This window comes from Bubalus bubalis, chromosome 4, assembly GCF_019923935.1.
Source record: "Bubalus bubalis isolate 160015118507 breed Murrah chromosome 4, NDDB_SH_1, whole genome shotgun sequence".
In the NCBI taxonomy this organism is placed as follows: domain Eukaryota; kingdom Metazoa; phylum Chordata; class Mammalia; order Artiodactyla; family Bovidae; genus Bubalus; species Bubalus bubalis.
In genome coordinates, this window is record NC_059160.1 from 125,209,384 (window position 1) to 125,233,890 (window position 24,507).

Below are 24,507 nucleotides of genomic sequence, written 5' to 3' on the forward strand. Positions count from 1 at the left end.
AGAGTCGGACATGACTGAAGTGACTTAGCAGCAGCAGCAGCAGTAAGTAGGTAGATAGTAAGTTACTTCCAATGCACTAAACAACAGCAACAACCCAAGAGGGCTAAGGTCTAGAAACTGGAAATAAAGAACCTAGATTTGAAGTTTGTATCAACTCTTTAGGAGTCAGGGCCTTGAAGGTTACAGCTGTGAAACAGTAAGACTTGGTTCATGCTGCTGCTGCTGCTAAGTCGCTTCAGTCGTGTCTGACTCTGTGCGACCCCATAGATGGCAGCCTACCAGGCTCCACCGTCCCTGGGATTCTCCAGGAAAGAACACTGGAGTGGGTTGCCATTTCCTTCTCCAATGCAGGAAAGTGAAAAGTGAAAGTGAAGTCGCTCAGTCATGTCCGACTCCTAGCGACCCCATGCACCACAAGCCCACCAGGCTCCTCTGTCCATGGGATTTTCCAGGCAAGAGTACTGGAGTGGGGTGCCATAAGGGGTATAGAGTTTCTATCCACATCTAAGTCAGATGCGCAGAAGTCATCTCACATCTCCTTCCCTCACTTCCTCCTCCTGGCATCTCTCTGGACACCAAGTCCTGTTAACTCTTCCTCCTTCATGTCTCCCTCCTCAGTTTCCAGTGGCCCCTCCCAAGCTGCCATGCTTTATTTTGGTTTTCTCATCACCTGGCCTACTCACTGGGAGTGATGCTTCTAAAATGCATGTCTCCTCCTGACACTTCCCAGTTTAAACTCTATCCACAGTTCCACATTTCCTACAAGATTAGAACAGAAATGTAATAAGAATTCATGATGTACTGGGCACTGTATTTTTAGTCTGTTATTATTTTTACATTGCTTTGGTAACTCTTTAAAACAAGGATTCATATTATCCCTAAATACACATGGTGAAACTAATGCTAACAGAATGTAAACATCTCTCCAGAGCATCAAATCCATGACAGGAATCCAGAGCCAGAGACAGTGACCCCTGTGGCATGATGCAATAAAACTTCCAGGCAGGGAGTTCTGCTTCTGGAAGGCTGGTTAAGGAGTTCTGTGGGCTCACCCTCCTACCCCAGGGAAAAGAATGACACTGGTGAACATTATTTTTTTTTTAAACACCAAGTCATTGAAAGTCTCTGAAAACTTTCCTAAGAGCATGCATGCATGCTCAGTTGCTTCAGTCATGTCCGACTCTGTGCAACCCTGTGGACTGTAACCTGCCAGTCTCCTCTGTCCATGGGATTCTCCAGGTGAGAACACTGAAGTGGGTTGTCATGCCCTCCTCCAGGGGATCTTCCCAACCCAGGGATCCAACTGGCATCTCCTGGATCTCCTACCTTGCAGGAGGATTCTTTACCCATTGAGCCACTTGGGAACAAGTAAAGAAACAAGTAAAGAAATGTTTATTCAAGGAAATCTACTAGCACTCGGTGAGAACGCAAGCGGCTCTGTTTAAACAACAACCCATTTTTTCCTTCTCCCCCACCCTCTCTCAGCTCGGTTTGATAGAATCTCCACTCCAAGTAGCGTGTGGCCAAAAAAACACATCTTCCCTCTTCCCTCCGCTTCCAATCAAGGATTACCAGCTGCTCAGAGGGGCAACTGGTTGTCCTGCATCATCTCCTCCAACTCCAAGGTGAAGTGGTTAAACTCCTGGTGAATGTGGTTGAGGGGTTGGGGCCGACCTTCCTCTACCCAATCCATACTCAGAGAATGGAACTCTACCAAAAGCAGGTAGTGGTTTAGTCACTAAGTCATGTCCAACTCTTGAGACCCCATGCTAAGTTGCTTCAATCGTGTCCGACTCTTTGTGACCCCATGGACTGTAGCCCACTAGGCTCTTCTATCCCTGGGATTCTCCAGGCAAGAATACTGGAGTGGGTTGCCATTTCCTTCTCCAGGGGATCTTCCTGACCCAGGAATTAAACCCAAGTCTCCTGCATTGCAGGCAGGTTCTTTACCTACCAACCTATAAAGGAAGCCCCATCAGCAGGGCAGACTAAAACATCTTTGGCCCCTGACAGCCTCACCTCCCCTTGATAATACAGATTCTAAACCAGGAGGGGAGAGTCAAGCAGACCAGAGAGATCTCTGAAGCAACATGCGAAGTTATGGCTCAGAAGTTTTGTCCATGAGGAGAAGCAAGCAATAAAAAGAGAACTCTAAAACTCCCCAAAGGAAATGACTTCATTTACAGGGAGTTCAAACCTAAGGCTGCAATTTAAAACATTTCCTCTTGATTAAGAGCAATAATCTAGCTCAGGCCTGCTAGCACAGCAGGGCTGGCATGAAATAAGCTTGGCTCCAAAATCTTGGGATGGGTTGTGGAGGTTAGGGTGGCCAGAAAAACGGTGGTTTCACCTCTCTAAAATCCCAAATTGCCAAAAGAACAAAGTCTGACTCCCCTGGCTTAGCTAGCATCCTACACCTTGGGCAGAACACAGCAGAAATCCCTAGTAGAGCCGCATGCAGTGGTGCTGGTGTTCTCTAGAGGACAATTGGAAAGAAAAAGGACAAGGGCATCCAACAAATTCTCTGAGGATCCAAGTTAAAGTGACCAGATTAAGGAAGGAGGAACTCTTGGAAGGATGTCTTTGAGCATCTAGAGGGTGAATTGGAAGAAACAGTGATAGTAAGATACAACCAGTTTTTCTTTTTTCATTCAAAAATACTGATTATCTATTATGTGCCCTGCATTGGCTTGAAAATGTGAGTGTAGAATGATAGCCACTTCTGGTTTGAATTTATAGTTGTATGGCAAAGACTGTGTGTGATGTGCTGGAATCTTAGCTTTTGGCCAATTTGTCTAAAGATCCATTACTTTTCTTAGTGAAACTGATAGAGGTTTTTAATGTTTCAGATATAGGACATTGATAATTCTAGGTGTCTCAACCCAAACTCACTTCTAAAGAACGCTAAAATTTTAGGACTGGAATATAAAAGTGTCATTAAAACCTGCATTTTATTTTTACTGCTTTTTATTCATTGTCAGGTTTTGGTAAGTAAATTTCCTTCCCCTCTCCTTTCTTTCTTTCCTTCTCTAACCCTTCCTCCCTCTCTCCTTTCCTTGCTTCCTTCCAATATTTCCCTGATATTTGGTAAAGAAAATCAGTATCATGCAGCAGTCAGCTGCCCAGAAATTCTTCAAGCCTCCGAGGCAGAAAAGGAGTGTTGACACGTGCAGTGAATAAGACTGGGGACTGACTACTTGAATAATAGAGGGGGAAGGTCATTCCTAATCATGGTTGGCAAGGAGCCTCTAGAGAACCTGGGTTTAAAGCAGGTTATCACCAGGAATCTTCCCTGCCTTTCTTTCTGGACAGACAGGAGAATGTCTTTCCATAGCTGTTTGAGCCTACTGAAAGTTATAAAAGAGCCTTGTGTGAAGAGAAGTGTTCCATGTAGATGAAAGCATCAACGAGCCTAGGAAATCATAAATTAATTTTGGTGAACCATTTTGAAGAGAAATATTTTTAAACGGCAAGAAAGTGAGTGAGCATGAAATAGAAAATAGTATAATAGATAACTATGAATTGAGCTATAAAGATTTTATTTTAATTAATACACAATTGGATACAATTTAGAATGTAATGATTACTATAGGATTAGGTATTTTCTTTTCCATTCTGTATTGACTATGCAACTCAGTCTTGAATTGAAAGTGTAGATGGATTGTTTAGTCAATACCAAAAATTTGAACAAGGGTACCCAAATTGCACGGGATTTTACTGATAAGTGCTACAGGATTGTAATTCTATGATTTTCTGCTTTTGTTCTATTGTGATGGGTTTGAGGATGTTTGCCAATATCGTCGGAAAACACTTGTAGTGGCATTGAGAGGGAGAGACTATGCTCGGATGGGATGCAGAGGGTGATTATGCTTGAATGTGAATGTGGCAGCTGTGCTGTGCTGGATCAGCAGGCTGCCCAGCACCTGGACTGCGAGTGCACCTGGGAGCCCTCACTCTGGAAGGATGCCCAGCGGCAGGGTTTCCACATCCCGCTGCTGGATCAGCAGGCTGCCCAGCACCTGGACTGCGAGTGCACCTGGGAGCCCTCACGCTGGAAGGATGCCCAGCGGCAGGCTTTCCACATCCCCCTGCATGTTACAATCACCTGGGGAGCCTTTACAGCTATCAGTGCCTGGGTCCCACTCTACACCAATCACGTAGTGTCCTGGGGACCAGGCATGGCTCTTTTCTCAGATCTGTCTGGGTTATTACAATTTACAGAAAGAGTTGAGAACTATTGTCCTTAGGAGAAGCAGGACAGCAAATAAATTGCCTGCAGAACTGACAGTGACAAAAGAACAGAGATGAGACTAGTGGAAAGGCGGGGGCAGAAAGAAAAAATCAATGCGAGGGAGGAGGACATGATGGGTTTCAGACTAAGAAACTAAAGGATGCTCACATTTTGTCCAAAGTGGGAAAGAGAGCTGGAGTGTTACTTTTTCCAACAGTCTGAGACACAACAAAAGAGCTGGGATATTGTTGGAATTCCTTGAGCATAGGGGATCCCTAAGAAACTTCAAACTATTGTGGACAATGGTTCCTTCAGACAATGGTTCCTTGTTAATTTCCAAGACCAGGAACAAATCCAAAAATAAGATAAGCTTTGAAGAACCAGGATATCTCCCCCCAAGTTAACAATGGCTACCAGGCAGACAGACCATGTTCTTCTTGTAGGAGGCTGTGAGGAGCCAAGTTTCACAAGAAAACATTAGTAATAGGACAGATTCAGAGGCTACCATCTTCAAAAGGCATTTATGAATTCAACCTGGCATTCCAATTAAGGTTCAGAACACCCAGAAAAATGTAGACTGTACATAAACAATGAAGAGCTTTTTAGAATTGCATGGGACTTATTTACACTAAAATTTATGCATTTTAAAAATATATATTTGTCTTCATTGGGTCTTACTTGCAACACGCAGGATCTCCATCGTGTCACGTGGGATCTTTTGTTGTGGCACACCAGTTCTCTTGATGTGGCCGTGGGCTCAGTAGTCATGGCACACAGGCTCCAGAGTGCATGGGTTTCACTAGTAGCAGCCCTCGGGCTCTCTAGTTGTGGCATATGGGTTCTCTGTTCTCAGTTCTCTGACCAGGGATCTAACCTGCAGTACTGGAAGTTTCCTGGTTGGCAGTCAGTACATAGGACAGTCAACAGGCTGCCAGCTCTGGTCCCAGGGGAATAGCTAATGAGATCCAAGTAGACACCCAGAACTAGCAGTGCATTGAGTCCTAGACTAGCACCTACAAGAAAGGCTAAGAGGGAAGCTTGCTTAGTGCAACTGGGGTACCGCAACATCTGTTCAAACTAGCAGCAAGCTGTACATACACACACATATCCTTACCTATCTACCTATCTGTATCCATCTATCTTCCTATAGGAAGATAGATGGATACAGATATCTATGTATCTATGTATCATCACTGTCTCCCTATCTATCTACCTATCCTCTATCTTTCTATCTCCTCTATCATCTATTGTCCATCTGTCTACTATCTATCATCTGTCTGTTCTTCTATCATCTATTATCTATCTATTAACAGGGTCACAAGAGTCAGACTGACTGAGTGACTAAACAACATTGTCTATCTATCATCTATCTATCATTGTATCATATATATATATAAAATCTATCAATTATCTATTTATCTACCTATCTATCTTTTTAGAATATCACGTTAGGAAACTGGCCAAATACTTCCTGCCTCAGACAAAAATTGCTTCTGGGGACAAAGTACATTGCTGAGCCTGCTAGTGAGGATAGCCTGGCTGCAGCCATTGGGGAGGGAATAATTGCAGAACTATGAGATGGAGACCCAGACGTAAGCTGGCAGGATCTCTATAGGGTTTGCAAGCATCTTTTCAAAGCAGACTGGATGATGACTTTGAAGGTCAGCTAAGTTAACGGCTTGATACAAAGGTAGACCAATCAATGTACTGATTTAAATTTTCTGCTCAATGAAATGTCTTGAAGAGGGTATGTGGCTCCCATCTAAGGTTAACCTTTGAAATGGAGTATAATGATATTGATCATATTTGACATCATCAGCAACTTTTGATACCTTTGATCTCTGATTAGATGGTTAAAAATAAGAGGTCCACTGGAAGAATGCTCTAGAAGGGGATAAATTTGTTCTAAAGCAGTTCTTTAATAATGGAAGTTCTGTCCTTTTAATAATTAATAAGCATTAAATGATGGTTTCTGAAGTTGAATGCTGGATACACAACCACTTCTTGAGTAAGAGTAGCAGGAACACTGGGCATTATAGGGCAGATGGAAGGATGATTTGTAAGTAGAGCAAAGATGACCTAGAATTAGGTGAGAACTCTTGAGTTCCCTTTTCTTTCTCTCCCTTTAGAACACACACCCAAAGACAAATCTACAGAGTATTTTTACCTCCTTTTATAATTGAAGTACCAGGAAAGCAGATTCTGGCAACAACAGAAAACACCTTGCTATTTTATTGTGAGTATCCATCGCTGTATAAACCAATTTAATAGGGTACCATAGCTGCCAAGTTGTCTAATCTCCAGATTTTCTCAGCATTTCCCATCTGCTCACACAATAGCCAGAAGATGTTTCCTTCCTGGATGTAGAATAGTGCTTTAAAACTGCCTGAAGGAATCTACTAACCCAAGCTGTTTTAATAAGGTTAAGTATATAAAATATTCATCTCATAGGATATACGCCCATATGGCATCATATCATTAGTCACAAATATGAACAGTTGAGCATTCTGGTCACTAACATCCATCTTTATGGCTAGAATACAAAGGACATGCATCAAGCTGTCTTATTTATCTCTGGCGGCATTTTTCATCTAGAGCACAGGGCTTTGTCCATGTTGTCATATTTTATTTGTCTATCCATCTTGTAAATGGTTGTTCCTTGTTGTCAAGCATTGCCATGTATTTAGAGGCAGATGGTCCCCTGATTCTACATAATACCCCAAACCATCTCCTTTGAGGCTTTCCTATGTTCTTAAACACTCCTACTGAACACTGAGATTCTGTTCTGTCTTTATCAAGAGCCAGGAAGGAAGTTCCTGGAATAAAAAGACCATTAACTGTTGATTAGAAGCCTCCTTCCCACTATTTCTAGATTCAAAAGTTCCAGCCCTCCTACAGTTTGGCCAATAAAAAGAAACTGCCTTCTATAAAGTGGAAAAAGAAACCTCGGGCTAAGGAAAGGACATATAGTAATTTTTCTCTCTTCTCTCCCTATTGAAAATTATCACTCAAATTTGGCACTTAATGGAGAGAGAATTGGAGAAGGGCATGGCAACCCACTTCAGTATTCTTGCCTGGAGAATCCCATGGACAGAGGAGCCTGATGGGCTACAGTCCATGGGGTCACAAAGAGTCGGACACGACTGAAGCCACTTAGCATGCACACATGCACAGGGAGAGAATAGGTGAATAGGTCATTAATATTATGTTTTCCCAGAGGCAGAATTGTTTGTACTTTCTGTTCACAATATTTTTAAGTCAGAATACATAGCAGATACATGTATAATTCAACCACAGATATTATTATATACCTGCTTACATACATGTCTATGTATATTTCTATTTATACATATATATGTCAAAGGATACCTACTTAATATTAAAAATAATCCTCTCTGCGTGGCGTAATTACAGGTGAATTTTACTTCATCCTGTTTGCTTTTGGGTAGTTTAAAATTTTTTTATCCAAGTGCATGTTTTACTTGTGTAATAATTTTACAAATGTTAAAGCAACCCTTTCTAAACTGAATGTGCAAGGTATGTGTGAGTGTAAACGACGCATGTCTGTCACAATTATATAAGCCATGGGTATCCAAAGACGCCTTCATGCCTGTATCTCCCGTGGGAGTGCAGCTGAAGCGCCTGATGTGTCTGTCTTGCCCACCCTTCTCGCACAGCCCTAACAAGCAATGAGGGACTGGTGCTCTGGGGGTCAGACAGAGCCATGACAATCTTCCACTTTGATTTCCTGAGAAAATAGCAGTAGGCAGGAACATATATGCTATTAAAAAAAAGAGAGTAGAAAGAAAATGATGTTTAGTAAGTGCCTCTTGATGGCCTGGGTGTGTGATGTGTGTGTCGCTTCATTTTCCCTTCATTATCTGGTAGCATTCCTATTTTGCAGATATGGACACTGACCCGGAGTCTCTCGTGGTGACTCACTAACCTATGACAGAGCCCGGGGTTGAACTGGTCCTAAAAATTGCCGCTCTACCCACTTACCCTATTGCGTTACGCTTCCCAATTATGGAGAAGATAAAGCAGGCTCATGCGACACGGATGACTTATCAGTCACTGTGACCTCTGTCTCTCTGGTGCTTTCCTGCCATGATTTCTCTTGATGTTGGGATGTAAAAGCCCCCAAAACTCTTTACAGGGCTATATTTTCATTATCCTTTTAGTTTCAAACCCACCCAATTAATAAAATTATTTTGGACCTTTGACTGAAAATCCATGGGTGTAATTTTGAGATTTTAACTTACACCATGCAGGAGATGCAAGAGATGTGGGTTCAGGCCCTGGGTTGGGAAGATCCTCTGGAGAAGGAAATGGTAACCCACTCCAGTACTCTTGCCTGGAAAGTTCCCTGGACAGAGGAGCCTGGTGGTCTACAGTCCATGGGGTCGCAGAGTCGGACACAACTGAACAACTGAGCACACAAACACAAAACTTACACAACAGTGACATTTGTTAACTAGCTTATTATTAGCGTGTAAAGAACCATCTTAGAGACGTTAAAAAACCTTGACATGCGCTGGTCAGAATGGCTGCCATCAAAAAGTCTACAAACAATAAATGCTGGAGCGGGTGTGGAGAAAAGGGAAGCCTCTTACACTGTTGGTGGGAATGCAAACTAGTACAGCCACTATGGAGAACAGTGTGGAGATTCCTTAAAAAACTGGAACTAGAACTGCCTTATGACCCAGCAATCCCACTGCTGGGCATACACACCAAGGAAACCAGAATTGAAAGAGACACGTGTACCCCAGTGTTCATTGCAGCACTGTTTATAATAGCCAGGACATGGAAGCAACCTAGATGTCCATCAGCAGATGAATGGATAAGAAAGCTATGGTACATATACACAATGGAGTATTACTCAGCCATTAAAAAGAATGCATTTGAATCAGTTCTAATGAGGTGGATGAAACTGGAGCCTATTATACAGACTGAAGTAAGTCAGAAAGAAAAACACCAGTACAGCATATTAACATATATATATGGAATTTAGAAAGATGGTAATAATGACCCTATATTCAAGACAGCAAAAGAGGCACAGATGTAAAGAACAGACTTTTGGACTCTGCGGGAGGAGGAGAGGATGCAATGATTTGAGAGAACAGCATTGAAACATGTATATTATCATATGTGAAACAGATCGCCAGTCCAAGTTCAATGCATGAAACAGGGCACTCAAAGCTGACCCAGAGGGATGGGGTGGGGAGGGAGGTGGGAGGGGGGTTTGGGACGGGGATGCTGATTCATGTCGATGTATGGCAAAAACCACCACGATATTGTAATTAGCCTCCAATTAAATTAATTAATTATTCTTTAAAAAACTCTGACATGAGACCACTGATGACCCCTCTAAATCTCCTTCCTGACACTGATCATATATGGAATGGATAAGTATGGGATGGATCTGTGATCTACATTCCAATCAGCCAGGTTTGTTTTGTTTTGTTTTGTTTTTTACTTGATTCACACTGATGTGAAGCTTGACTTGGAAGGTACCCCACAACCAAGCTGGTCCAAGCTCCCAGGAAACTGCCTTAACAAGCCATTGCCATGGGAGCCCCATTAGTGATGGAGACAGAGGCAAGGGCGGGAACTCACCATACGTTTGGAAATCCTTGCTTATATTGACTTGCAACCTACTTTCCTGCAACCACATTCAGAGTTGATGGAAGACTCCCCATATGGCACAAAACTGTGAGTGAGTCTTTCATGTTGCCTCTTCTCCGGGTTAAACCTGTAGTTTCTTTGAACCTAATTGTTGTTCCGTCACTAAGTCATGTCCAGCTATTTGTGACCTCGTAAACTGCAGCATGCCAGGCTCCCACGTCCTTCACTATCTCCCAGAGTTTGCTCAAATTAAGAGTTTACAATGTGTTCCTCCTTGATTTTCTCTTCATTTTCACACATCCTTGTGGGGAACATATAACGGTCTCTAGACCCCTCCCCATCCTTGTCGCTGGCAAAGGATACACACTGTAAGACTGCTGACACTGCTTTGAGCACGACCTAAAACCAAACCTGCAATCCATCTCCAGCCCATCTGATGCAAGCGGAGAAGGTCAGGCTCCGGCACCTTCTCCCAACCTGTGTTCTTCAGCAAGCCCACAACACTGTCTCAGACCATGGGCAGTGACACGTGTAGGCTAGCACCTCTCAAGATACATTTTTAAAATGAGCCAATAGGGCTAAGCCCATCATTATTTACTCTGGCAAGGCTGAAAATAGCTGCAACCAACAAGTATTTTGGCCTTCATGTGGCTTCTTGCAGTGTTGCAGATGTTGCCTCATCCAGAGAAAGTGCCAGGCCTAAGGGTAAACAGACTCTTAATTAGATCAGGGTAAGCTCCAAAAACTTGCAAGCGGGCAGAGCAATAATGCCCCCATGCTTTCTCACCAAGAACCCACAGTGTGTGCTAAGAAATAACTACGTTGGGCCTGGAGAGCTGTGGTTCCTCCCCACCCTCCTTGTTTCAAAAGTGTTTTCTTGGAACTCTGGCCTGATGGAGTGTTTCATGACAAAGAATGCGGTACTGCCATTTCCCTTCAACCCTGCAGTACGAGCGGATGTGACCAAGGCCCTGGCATCCAGGGTGGATCTTTGGATTCATGTTTCAGCATCAGACAAGTTTCAACAGCCATTGGTATCGACAGCAGGGGCCGATTAGCAGAAGAAAAACACTCCGTCCCTGGCCTGGCACAAAAAGCAAAACAGACATGCTCCAACCGGGAAGAGATGCAGTTTGCTGAGAAAGCTTCATGCTTGATAGGTCTCACCATGCCCCGAGGAGCCATTGTGGACATTTTCAATATGTTTCACTCTATAGTTTAAGGTTGTTATTATACAAAATGACAAGCGTCTGCTCCCCACCGGCAAGGATCCCAGATGGTGAAGCTGGAGTTCAGTGAGCCTGTTGCCTTCTGAGTGCGGCCAGCCCTGTGACTCTTCCATCCCTCATTTCAGCCAAACTGAGGGACCTCTGTTCCTTCAAGGGCCAGAGAAAACGAGATCACAGATGGACTTGTCGGAGTGCCTGTTTTAGACTCTGTTCATTTGGGTAGGCCCATGGCCTTGTTCTGGGTGTTCATATTTTGTTCTTTTGTTTGTTTGTTTCTTTGAACTTTGCTGTTATGCTGGTTTTGTGGTGTGTCCACTTGACCAGACTAAATTACAGGCTCAAGAATTCCTTTTCAAGTATGTGAGAGGCTGGGCTGAAGGAGACACTCTCTGCTGAGGGCTGAGGAAGGGGAGCTGCAGGATTTTTGTAGCATACACACCCTTCCCCCGGGTATTTGACCAAACATGGATCTAGTGCTATGAAGGGACTTTGAGTAATTATCGAAGTCTTTATCAACTGACTTTAAATTAGGGAAATTACCCTAGGAGGCCCTTACTTAATCAGCTGAAGAGATTCCTCCCTTTGGACACTAGTTTCAGCTCATGCTCGTGGGCTTCCAGCTGCTCCTAATCTTCCCTTCCTGACAGCCTGCCTCAAGAGACTTTAGATAGAGCTTAACCACTTCCCTGGTGGTACAGTGATGAAGAATCCGCCTGCCAGCACAGGAGAACCCGGTTTGTTCCCTGGGTCGAGAAGATCCCCTGGAATAGGAAATGGCAACCCACTCCAGTATTCTTGCCTGGAGAATTCCATGGACAGAGGAGCCTGGAGGACTACAGTCCACGAGGTCACAAAGAATTGGACACAACTGAGCGCACAGCACACATACACACACACACGCACAAAACCAGCCCCAACAATTGCAAGAGCCAGTTCCTTGTGTTAGATTCATGGATCCCTCTATCTGTCTGTCTGTCCATCCATCTGCCTGACCAACATCTATCACCTATCTATCTATCCTACAGCTTCTGCCTGTGGTTCAACCCTGGCTGGTGTAGCTATAAAATCCTTAAGGTCAAAAACTATGCTTAAAAAAAAATCACCATAGCTCATAGCAGAATGTTCTTCAAATGCCTGACACATTAAAGATGAACTCTTGGATTTTTTTAAATGAAGTGCAGTTACTGGGTAACTTGTTCATCAGACATAGATCTGCTTGATAACTCTCAGATCCATTCAATGTACCGATATTGACTGAGCACCTGTTAAAGGGAATAGGTGTGTGTTTGTGTGTGTGTGTGTTGTGTGTGTGTGTGTGTGTGTGTGTATACATACGTGCACACGAGACAAGAGAGAAAACCAGGTTCAACTTTGGGACTAAAGCAGACCCCAGGCCTTTTTCACTCTCCAGTGGGGTTTAGTGAAGGTGACGGTAACACAGAATTGAGGTTGCTTGACCTGGGTTATCGTTATTCATTTGATGTTCGATTTATCATTCACTCAATTTTCCAGTCATTGTGGCATAAAATGCAAACCCATCCATGTGGAAATATCCATTGAATTCAAATAAATCTTAAAATATTTGACCCACTCAGGCTATCATCCATCATTAGTCCAATTGATACGTTAGGCTATTTGCAAGTGAGGGAATTATATAACATATTTAAAAATACTGAGAGAAGAGGTTGTCTATCAGGAATGTGTTTGAAATAGTAAAGGAAAGAGGCTGATGTGTCCCATGGAGATTGAAGAAGGAAGCCTAAATTTAAGAGGAAGGCTGACAAAATGGCCAGGTAGTCATCCAATGGAATCTCAGGAGTTCGGGCACCACGCCTAGAATGGCATCAGGACTGGGTGACTTTCCACTTTCCAAAAAGATCCCTGGGCTGCTGGATGTGGGCACTGGGGGATGTCTCTGGGTCTCATTTCCCCACATACGAAATGGGAGGGCTTGCCCTTTGCTTTATGATTCTAACCACACACAAGGTCATTTTTCCTAGACCAGTAAGATGATGTTGGCAAATGTTTTAGCCTCTTATGAACAAAAGCAATGCACAGATCTGAGCATGGATTAACAACCACAGGAAGCTGATCCTTGCTTTTAAACAAGATCAGGCGCATTCAGGGTGTTAGGGTGTAGACAGAAACTTGATTTTCAGACCCAATTTCACTGACTCATTGACTATCATGACATAACTGCTGGCTCCCAGTCATAAGATGCTGATCCCAGTTAACACAGCATCATAAGCTCATTTTCCATTATGATGTGATCTTGGAAATGCGTTTTTAATGATTATTTTTACAAGGCATCCGAAGATGGTTAGCTATCACATTGGCCCATGAGCTGAGCAATCCCAGACTGGCATGATGACGATGATGATAATTACTTTTGTGCTGAAGGAGATAGTACCTTCTGCACCAACTAGAAATGATTTCAACAAGAAATTCTTTTGACTGTATTTAAGAGCAAAGTTGTTTTTTTTCTCCCTTCCTCCTCTCCTATCTTAAACTAGAATCATTAAATATCCAGAGAAGGCCTCCTCCACACCACGTTCATAGCTCGATCCTCAAATGATTTCTCTCCAGACTGGAGGGCATAAGGTCCTGCCTGTTGAGGAGCCTCCCTGGACCTTACCCTGGAGGCATGACCCTCCCTGTTCAGTTGGAGGTGGGAGCTGTAAGCTGAGGAGCTGGTCTCAGCTCAGGCATCTCTACGGAAACGTAGGGAGGGTAGAAGGTGATGGTACCTCCTTCCACACGAGACAAGACGGTTCATTCATTTCTCATCCCTCTGTTCCTTTGATGGCTCTGGAAGGAATGGAGGGGTGAAAGAGCAGATGTGCCCTGGGGCTGCAGGCGTGTCCATGGCAGTCCCTTGGAAGACAGCACAGTGGGGAAAGACCAAGGGGAATTGAGGGCTAGGCTGTGCCTCCCTGCGCCGCTGCAGTGACCATTTCTGAAAACTAGCAGCTGGCTGAGGACAAGGCTTGAAATGTCAAGGTGCTGATGTCATGATTCAGGGACAGCGGAGGGAGGAGAATTGCAGTGACTGCTTGAGAAGTTTAATCCATAGAGTGCAAACAAGCAGCCTGTGGGCTGGACAGGACCCATGAATGGGTTTTGGTTTTTCCCCACAAAACTGGACCACATTGTGTCTTTAAAACTATTCCGTTGTGCATCCTGATTTCAAAACAGATTTCACGTAACATTTGAAAATTCCATCTTCTTGAAGAATCGGATGCCTGGTCCCCCAGAAGCACCATCCCTCCAAGCAGTAACCCACAGGGGCCCCTTCCCATGGGGCCAAGCTTCTCCAGGGGCATAAATCCCACTGCTTTCGGTTGTCTCCCCAAAATGGAGCCCAGGGGTGATCACGCATGTCATCATACATATTTAATATGCAAACACAATGCAGAAAGAACGCAACTTAAGGAGCTTTTGTGAAACAAACTGGACATTTCTACCCATGATAAATAATATAAAGAATGATGAATGATGTAAATCTCCCCCATTTGTATTACCTCCTTGGCTTTGTTGGTATTGGCCTTTGTGAAGCATGCCTTTATTTAGTTTTGGGGAACTCGTAGAGCTTTTGGGGGAGGGTGGGTTTCTGGCCTCAGAAAAACAGGGCTTCTGGAAGAGAGGAGGAGGTAGGGTGACCAACTAGGCAGGCTTCCCCAGATTGGAGGGGTTTCCTGAGATGTAGAACATTCAGTGCTAAAACCAAGAAACTTCCAAGTCAACTGAAAGATCAGTCACCCAAAAGAAGAGGCTCAGCAGAGGTGGCCTAGGGATCTCCAAATAAGCCCCAACTTCCTCACAGCCTCACCAGAGACAACCCTGGGCAGCCACCCCTGTCACTCTCCTTCCAAGATATGCTGGTTCCCCGGGACCCCGGGATCTCACTCATCCCTGAGGACTGTACACCAGGAATACAGATGGGCCTTCTCCCCTCTCTGTGGGTTTTGACTTGGCATTCCTTTGAGAAACTCCCAAACTCCTGGTCGATTTAGTCTGCCTCAAGCCGAGAACCTCACCCCAGCCTCTCTTTGAGATGGAGAAAGAGTGGCTGGGAGTGATTCGATGGGCACCAGGGGCCCTGGAGAGGGCAGCAATGACACAGAAGAAAGTCACTTGGCCTGGTTTCCCCTGCTTTCCAGTACAGGTCACTCTGCCAGAATATCCCCTCAAGTCATCTTTTTTTTTTTTTTTTTAATTAAAATTGAGGGGGGGTATAGTTGCTTTACAATGTTGTGTTAGTTTCCGCTGTACAGCAAAGTGAATCACCTGTATGTACACATACAACCCCTCTTTTCTGGATTTCCTTCCCATCTAGGTCACCACAGAGCACTGAGTAGAGCTCCCTGAGATATACAGTAGGTTCTCATTAGTTATCTATTTTATTCATAGTAGATACAGGAAACTCAAGTTCGATCCCTGTGTTGGGAAGATCTCCTGGAGAAGGAAATGGCAACCCACTCCAGTATTCTGGCCTGGGAAATCCCAAGGACAGAGGAGCCTGGAATGCCACAGTCCATGGGGTTGAAAAGAGTCGGACACGACTGAGCATACACGCACACCAGTGTATATGTGTCAACCTCCATCTCCAAATTCATCCTGCCCCCACTACCCTTGGTGTCCATACCTGTGTTCTCTACATTTGTGTCTCTATTTCTGCTTTGCAAATAAGATTGTCTATACCACTTTTCTAGATTTCACATATCTGCATTAATATATACTTGTTTTTCTCTTCCTGACTTACCCCTGAAGTCATCTTTAAGAGAAAATTACTAATTCTCCCTGTCAGAAGCAGATCTGTAGAATGGCCTCTTTTCGGGTCCTTTTCCTCCACAGGCTGAGTGTCCCCCAGCTTCCTCCTGCCAGCCCCCATGCCTCTCAGTTCAGCACAGCGCGTCCCTCCCTCAAGAGTCTTTTCTCATCCAGCCCTGCCTGACCTGCCCACCACCGTGAGCCCTGCCTCCCCAGGGGGCCCCTGCATCCCCATGACCCAGCTCTGTGTGTGCATGCAATTCAGATTTCACTGGTTTGGAATTCCTGAGAATTCCATCTGGGCTGAGCCAAGTTTTACTGTGACATATTTTATGAGCAAAGGTTTTCACAAAACAAATGAATACTGACAACAAAATTACAAGGATGTTCGGTTTAATAAAGGGGATAATCTGCCAAGATGCTATCCCCGCTTTGGGGTCTGGTTTGAGCCCCTGGACAGATGGAGTGTCTGGTCCATGAATTATGCCGGTTCCCCTGCTCTCTTCTCTTCTTGAAACTTTCCCTCACCATCCCCGGAGCTGACCCCACACCCTCTCCCTCCTCAGAGCCTCAGGGCACTTCTGCAACTATAACTTCTTCCCCTGCGTTCATCACTTCTCTAGCCAATTCTCTTTAGAGAGTTCTGTGATTCAGACAGCTCTTTTTTAAAAAAGCTTTTATTAGAGCATAGTTACTTTGTGACGTTTGTTTCTGCTGTACAGCAAAGCAAATCAACTATGCATATACATATATCCCCTCCCTTTGGGATTTCCTTGCCATTTAGGTCATCAAGAGCATTGAGTAGAGTTCCCTGTGCTATATAGTCAGTTCTCATTAGCTATCTATTTTGTGTCCGTGCTAAGTCGCTCCAGTCACGTCCTACTGACTGTAACCTGCCAGGCTTCTCAGTCCATGGGATCCTCCACGGAAGAATATTGGAGTGGGTTGCCATGCCCACCTCAGATCTATTTTATACATGGTGTCATAATGTATGTATGTCAATCCCAATCTTGCAATTCATCCCACCCCTTCCCCTTTGGCATCCATTAAGTTTATTATCTGCCTCTGTAGTCAGACAGCTCTTGCGTTGCCACTCCTGACATCTTGACCTCATCCTCCTCAGGGTCCTTGCCACTGTTCTGACCAGTCACCGTGCAACCACGAGCTCTGCGTGTGCTCTGACCAACTCCATGTGGCACAGTCCTACATGCCTCTTCTTGCCCATGCCCTGTGTCCATGCCCAGTTGGTGCTGCCACATGAGATGTTACACGGCCCACCAGGTGCCCACACCTGCCCAGCCCAAAGTGTGGGAGCGTTAACACCTATGGAGAAAATTAAGCCCCATAGGACACACGAGCCAGAGGATAAATTCTCCCTTCCTCTGTGCACTCGTGTGCATGTGGGCTCAGTCATGTCCAACTCTTTGCAACCTCATGGACTGTAGCCCGCCAGGCTCCTCTGTCCATGGGATTTTCCAGGCAAGAATACTGGAGTGGGTTGCCGCTTCCTATTCCAGGGGATCTTCCCGACACAGGGATTGAACCCATGTCTCTTGAGTCTCCTGCATTGGCCAGATGATTCTTTTACCACTGTGCCACCTGGGAAGTCCCTCCCTTCCTCTATTTTGGAGCAGTTACCCTGAAACATCTATTTTTACATCTTGAGGGAACATGGCCCCACGTGACAAGAACTCAGTGGAGGCTGATGGGCCATACATCCTGGATGGCTCTCCATCCTTTCCCACCTCACCCCTCTTTCCTTGTTCCCTGGGAGTATAATGCCTAATGAATCAGTGACCTATTAACTCGGGCCTCAGGCAGTGTTTCTGAAGAACCCAGGCTAAGACACCATCTATCTGTCATATTCTCCTCCCTGTCACTTCCTACCTACCCTGCTTTCGAGTGTCTTGGAGCCAAGCCAAGGTGGAGACTTGGAGGTGAGTCCAAACAGTCAACGGGGAGTGGGTGGGGTCTGGTGGTTCTTAGCTCAGAAGGAGGAACTGTGAGAGCAGCACAGAGAGTTCCAGAGCCGGCTGTGGTGTTAGCTGATCTCTTCCAAAGAGTGCTTGTTTTTGTTTTCTTTGTTGACCTGAAATGATTCTCATTTTACATTGTATTACATTGTTTTACATTAATGCTTCATTGTATACAGTTTTTCATCCTTGCTGAGTAAATAGTGCACATAAATTTTATTTCTCAACATGTGCATTGTTCATGCACTTTTCTTTATTTGTAAGAGCTTAAAGATTACAAAGTGCAGGGTCCTCGGAGAATCAGCTGAGGGCCTGCACCAAGAGACAACTGCAATCTGCCTTGTCATCCAGCTTCTGATGAGAAAACACATCATCTTTTCTTTTCCTTAAGCCAGGTAGGCTTGGAGTTTTATAGCACCTGCAACAGAAAGAGTCCTAATTGCTGCTCAGAATCTGTGGCAGCAATTTGCTACTGGTCAGTAATCTTAAAAGTAATACAATGCTTCCTTTAAAATATTTAATAATTCTGGTTGTTCAAATAGGATACACCCCCAAATAGTCTTTAAAAAGGTTATGTATTGTTCCTTAAAAGAGCTAAAAATAGAGTTACCATAGAAATCAGTAGTGTTAGTCATTTAGTCGTGTCTGATTCTTTTCGACCCCATGGACTGTAGCCCACTAGGCTTCCCAGTCCTTCACTATTTCCGGGAGTTTGCTCAAACTCATGTCCATTGAATCAGTGATGCCGTCCAACCTTTTCATCCTCTGTTGTCTCCGTCCCCTCCTGCCTTCAGTCTTTCCCAGCATGAGGGTCTTTTCCAATGAATTGGCTCCTTGCATCAGGTGGCCAGAATATTGCAGCTTCAGCATCAGTCCTTCCAGTGAATACTCAGGGTTGATTTCCTTTAGTATTGACTGGTTTGATCTCCTTGTTGTTCAGGGTACTATCAAGAGTCTTCTCCAGCACTGCAGTTTGAAAGAATCAATTCTTTGGTGCTCAGTCTTCTTTATGGTCCAATTCTCACATCCACACACGACTACTGGAAAAACCATAGCTTTGGCTATATGCACCTTTGTCGGCAATGTGATGTCTCTGCTTTTTAATATGCTGTCTATGTTGGTCATAGCTTTTCTTCCAATGCCTTTATATAATAATGATTTCTGTTGCATGTCCTGTTGCATGTGTGTGTCTGTAACTTAGGGACCTGAGTTGTTGGCAGTCAGGAGCTTGTCCTCTATCTCCAGCTCCGTGTCCTAAGCACTCAGGGAGCACTACTGACTTATCATGGGGAGACTTTAGAATGGTTTGAGGACAGGTGGGGCTCTGGACACAGAGTTCTGCACTCCACCTCTGGGTGTCAAGGAGCTTACCTGTCGAACCACAGCTAGAAAGAGATTTTTATTTAATCCCAGCGAACCTTCTCCTAATTCAACACAGGATTTGAGAGAAGAAATATCAGAAACAAGAGAAGGAACAGGGGACGGGGGAGCTGTCTGTGGGGTCATGTTTGTCGCTCTGAGAGGGGCCCTCGGCGTGGGCTGCACTGGGTGACATCACCTCTAGGTGGCGCTGGCACCTCCTGCCTGGATGCGGGGTCGCTGGCGGCCTGGTTGGGAAGCTTGCGAGGAGCCAGGCACTGGGATTACCTGTTTTCCGTTCTAAAAATGTCACTGGGGGGAAGCTTTCAAATCACACTGTAGCAGTCACTCACTTCTCAGTTCAGTTCAGTCGCTCAGTCGTGTCCAACTCTTTGCGACCCCATGAATCGCAGCACGCCAGGCCTCCCTGTCCATCACCATCTCCCGGAGTTCACTCAAACTCATGTCCATCGAGTCGGTGATGCCATCCAGCCATCTCCTCCTCTGTCGTCCCCTTCTCCTCCTGCCCCCAATCCCTCCCAGCATCAGTCTTTTCCAATGAGTCACTCACTTCTGCTCATCACCAAATCCTGACCGTAGGTTTTGTTACATTGCGGTAAAATAAAACCGCCACACCATTTCCCATCCTAAGGGAAGTGCACGGTTCAGCGGTATTTAGTACACTCACATCCTTGTGTAACCGTCACCCCCATGCACCCCAGAACCTTGACATCTTCCCAAACTGAAATTGTCCCCATTAAACAACAAGCTCTCCCCGGGGGCAGGCCCCTCCCCAGCCCCTGGCAACAACCCTTCTACCTCCCATCTCTATGAAGCTGACTCCTCTGGGAACCTCATGTAGGTGAGAATCATATATTTGTCCTTTTGTGTCTCGCGCATTCACTTGGAGTAAGATCGTCAAGCTTTATCCATGATGTAGCAAGTACTAAAATTTCCCTCCTTTTTAAGGCTGAATAAGTCACAGGATTTTGAAGATGAAAATTCTAAAAATGTTCCTTCTTTGCTAAGAGGAAAACTAACTGAAAACCAATGGGTTTTCAATTCCAGTATCGGCTGACTGGGACCCTCAGTGGCTGCTGCCTGGGTGCCCACAAGGAGTCACTGGGGGAGCCGGTCTCCACACTGGCCTTTTGGTGCAGACTCATGCAACTAGAACCTCCTCCAGCCCTCGTAGGGCTGTGTGATGTGCCTGCTCAGAAACCAATGACTAGAGAAATGGAGGCTTTGGCCCCAACACCAGTATTCTTTATACTTTAATTTTATACTTTATACTTTAATTCTGACAAAAGCTACTGCTGAAACTCCACTTTGCTGATCCTGGGAGGTCATTGCCAGAAACTTTAAAATCTGCCTGTCTCAAGACCATCGTGCGATCTCAATTCCAAAGAATATCTTAACCAAGATGGCTCTTTCTGTCAATATTTATTTATGAATAAATGACTGTGAAGGGCCTCAACCACAGGCAAGATGGAAAGCCCCCTTCATCGGGGAAACTCTAACCGCTGGACTTACAATGGACTTCATTTTATACCCACTTTCTAATGACCCAGAATGAATGTACTGAGTGGACATGGATTCTCAAGGTGTCCAACCATTTCCTTGCACGACAATCTGACTGCAGCTTCTGCCCATCCATGTTTCTCTCCAGACTCTCTAGTCTCTAACTGTTTTTGACTCCACGCTTCTTCTGGCCATGTCGCCTGGTTGCTGTTGTTTTTCAGTCACTAAGTCGTGTCCGACTCTTTGTGGCCCCATGGACTGCAGCACATCAGGCTTCCCTGTCCTTCACTGTCTCCCTGAGTTTGCTGAGACTCATGTCCATTGAGTCAGTGATTCCATCCAACCATCTCATCCTCTGTCACCCCCTTCTCCTCTTGCCCTCAATCTTTCCCAGCATCAGGGTCTTTTCCAAAGAGTCGGCTCTTCACATCAGGTGGCCAAAGTATTGGAGTTTAAGCTTCATATTCAGTCCTTCCAGTGAATATTCAGGGTTGATTTCTTTTAGGATTGACTAGTTTGATCTCCTTGTTGTCCAAGGGACTCTCAAGAGTCTTCTCCAGTACCACAGTTGGAAAATATCACCTAGTAATGGCAACCAATTCCTACATGTTTGATCTCCAGGCTGCTTAGATAGATGTGCAGGCTATCTTCACTAGATACTCTAGCAAATGGCAAGCCACAAAGAAACTTCCTAATTGGTCCCTAAAAAAACCCCTGCCTTACCTTTCTGCTCACCTCAGTTAGTCTCAGCCTAAGCTTCCCATGACCCCCACCAACACCTGGACTTAACTCATACCGTGCTTCTGAATCCCCCGGACCTCTGTTCTGGGCCCTGAGGAACTCAGTCCTCGGTCAAACCCTCTGTATGGGACTGCTTCTCGGAAAGCTCTCTCCCTTCTCACTTGGGTGGAAACACGGCTGCCCACAGAGGGCGCTGCATCCGCTGTAGCCTCTCATGTGGTGCCTGCTGTTTGTTTTTCCACATCCCGTGTGCTTGGGCCCAGAGTAAAAGAAGTGCTCTCCTGTTCTTCACTGCCACTTCTAGAACGTTGCTTCTCCACCCTCCAAAACAAAAGCAAACCAACAAAACAATAAAGCAATCCAGCTCCTTCAAAGAACGTGCTATCTGACTATTGTGTCTTCCACTGCCCCTCCTTTCTGTGGTCATTCACCCACTTGCAGTCATGCAGCCTTATTCACAAATGACTTTACACCTGACCCACTAATTCCTGTCTGCTTCCTGGCAACTTCCACATACACACTGATAACCACCCCCACCCTGCCCTCCTCCACCCTCACCCTCTCAGATCTTCCATCTTCTCCTGCCCCAGCCCAGCCTCTCATCTCAAGGTCACGTCCTACCTTGTCATCACCAAAACAACATCGGCTCTAACTTCTTGATTTCCACCATCCCAGTCTCTGACCACAGCTTCCCATCGTTGGGGCTTACCTGCCCAAGATTCCCATTCCAACACTTCCATGGTAGGACCTCTGATCAAGAGGCCCACCAGCTTTCTCCTCCCCTCTGCCTTCCCCTCCCCCTAATATCCTCACTTCCTTCCTGTCTAGCTTAGATTCTATGACCTGTTGTTATTACAACTCCCTTAACCATTCTCTTCCTATATCTCTCTCATCAGGGAAACCCCCAGATGTAGTCAAATCCGACTCTCCACCTACTGCACACCTGCATCTGAGCAGCTGTATAGATGCAGAGAAATACACAGCCATGCTGAGGGGTCTTCCTTTAATGTTATGACCATATTGCTCAAGAGGCCCACGGCCTGACTCAGGACCCCATGACACTCCCCTGGCAGCGTGACTCCTCCTCTCACTGGAGATCTTGCTTCTTATTTCAGTAGAAAAGTACAAGCTCACACGAGCTGTCATCCACCCAGCACCAGATCCATCTGTATCCTGTGGTCCTATCGTCTGTCTTCCTGCGGTTGCAATGGACCATAATGATAAGAAGACAGAGAACTAACATTTTATTGAGTGCTTACTATTCCAAGCGCAGTTCTAAGTGCATTACCTGGGTCAATGTACTTAACCCTCATCGAAATCCTGTGTGATGGATACATTATCCTTTTTACTTTGCAGATAAGGAAATGGAGGCACAGGAAGGGCAAATTGTGTGGGGGTTTTTGTTGTTGTTGTTTTTGCCTAGACACAGGGCTTTCAGGATCTCAGTTCCCAGACTAGGGATTGAAACCAGGCCACAGCAACAAAAGCCTGGAATCCTAAGCACTGGGCCACCAGGGAACTCCCAAACTATGTGTACTTTTACCTAAGAAACCACTCTTCATTTGTCCCTCAAATTTTTGTCTTCTCACCTCCCCAAGGATAATGCTTCTAGCCCTAACCCTTAACTTGTCTCTTCCCATGCCTTACTCTCTGCTAGATCATTCCCATTAGTATGCAATCTTGTTAAAATATACCTTACATCTTGGGTAAAATATGCCTCTGTCTTCCAGTTACTGGTCCATTTCTCTGCTCCCTAGGATGGCTAACTTCCTTGAGAAATCCACCTCTCTCCTGAACGTTCTTGTCAGACCGCCATACCCATCGTCCACTGAAACCCTGACATCAAGATTGCCAATAATCACCACATTCTATCTTTCTCACTTCTCAACAATCAACCCCTCCAAAAGCTTTCATCCTGAGGGATGGCTTTCTCTTGGTTCTCCTCCCACTATTCTGACTGCAGCTTCTCAGACCCTTTTGTAGGCTTCTCCCCTCCCCAACCTAGAAATACCAGACAGTCTTATAGGCTTCTTTCTTTTCTTCCTTCATACGCGTGTGCTCAGTCGCTTCAGTCTTGTCTCTTTGCAACCCCATGGACTATAGCTCCCAGGCTCCTCTGTCCAAGGGATTCTCCAGGCGAGAATACTGGAGTGGGTTGCCATTTCCTTCTCCAGGGGATCTTCCCGTCCCAGGGATCGAACCTGCGTCTCCTGCATCTAATGCACTGAAGGCAGATTCTTTACCCACTGCACTCACCCTCTAGATAATCTGTGTACTGAATTTTCCTGTCAGCACCCAAGGCGGCATCACTGTCTTTCTCAAAGATGGGTGGTCAGTGTCTTTCCCTCTTCAGCTCCCTCTGTGTTGCAGAGGCACTTGGTATTTTGCTATTTCTTCCTGAGCTTCATCTACCCAGAGCTTTTCCCAGCAGCAGCCCCGCCAGCATAATAACAGTGATCAAAATGAGGCAAATTTGAAGTCTGAGTCACTCCAGAAAGCTCAGGTGTCTGGGTTAACATGGAGTTGGGTCTTCTCACTAGGGGTTACATCTTGACTTTCCTCCTGTCACCTAGTTGTCTGACATCTGTCCCTAAATAGCCAATCATTCTGGTGCTAAGACCCTAGCTTAAATTTTGGTCTCACTTTATTTTTTTCCCCAAACTTTAAACTTCTTATTTTGTATTGGGGTATAGCCGATTAACAATGTTGTGGTAGTTTCAGATGAACAGGGAAGGGACTCAGTAGAGATATGCATGTACGGGCTTCCCAGGTGGCTCAGTGGCAAAGAAACTGCCTGCCAAATAGGAGACTTGGGTTTGCCCCCTGGCTGGGGAAGATCCCCTGGAGAAGGAAATGGCCTCGCTTTAAAAATCTGCTTTTACATCTGTTTTGATGGCCAGCAAATGGCCCATTAGTAGCACTAGAGTTTCATTGTAAAGCTTTGTCTGGTCATTACATCTGCTCCTGCAGACCAGCCAGGGACCCACAGGTCCTTCAGAGCCCTCCATCTCTCCATACTTCTACCCACTCTCCCTAGCTGGTCACCTGGCTGTGAATC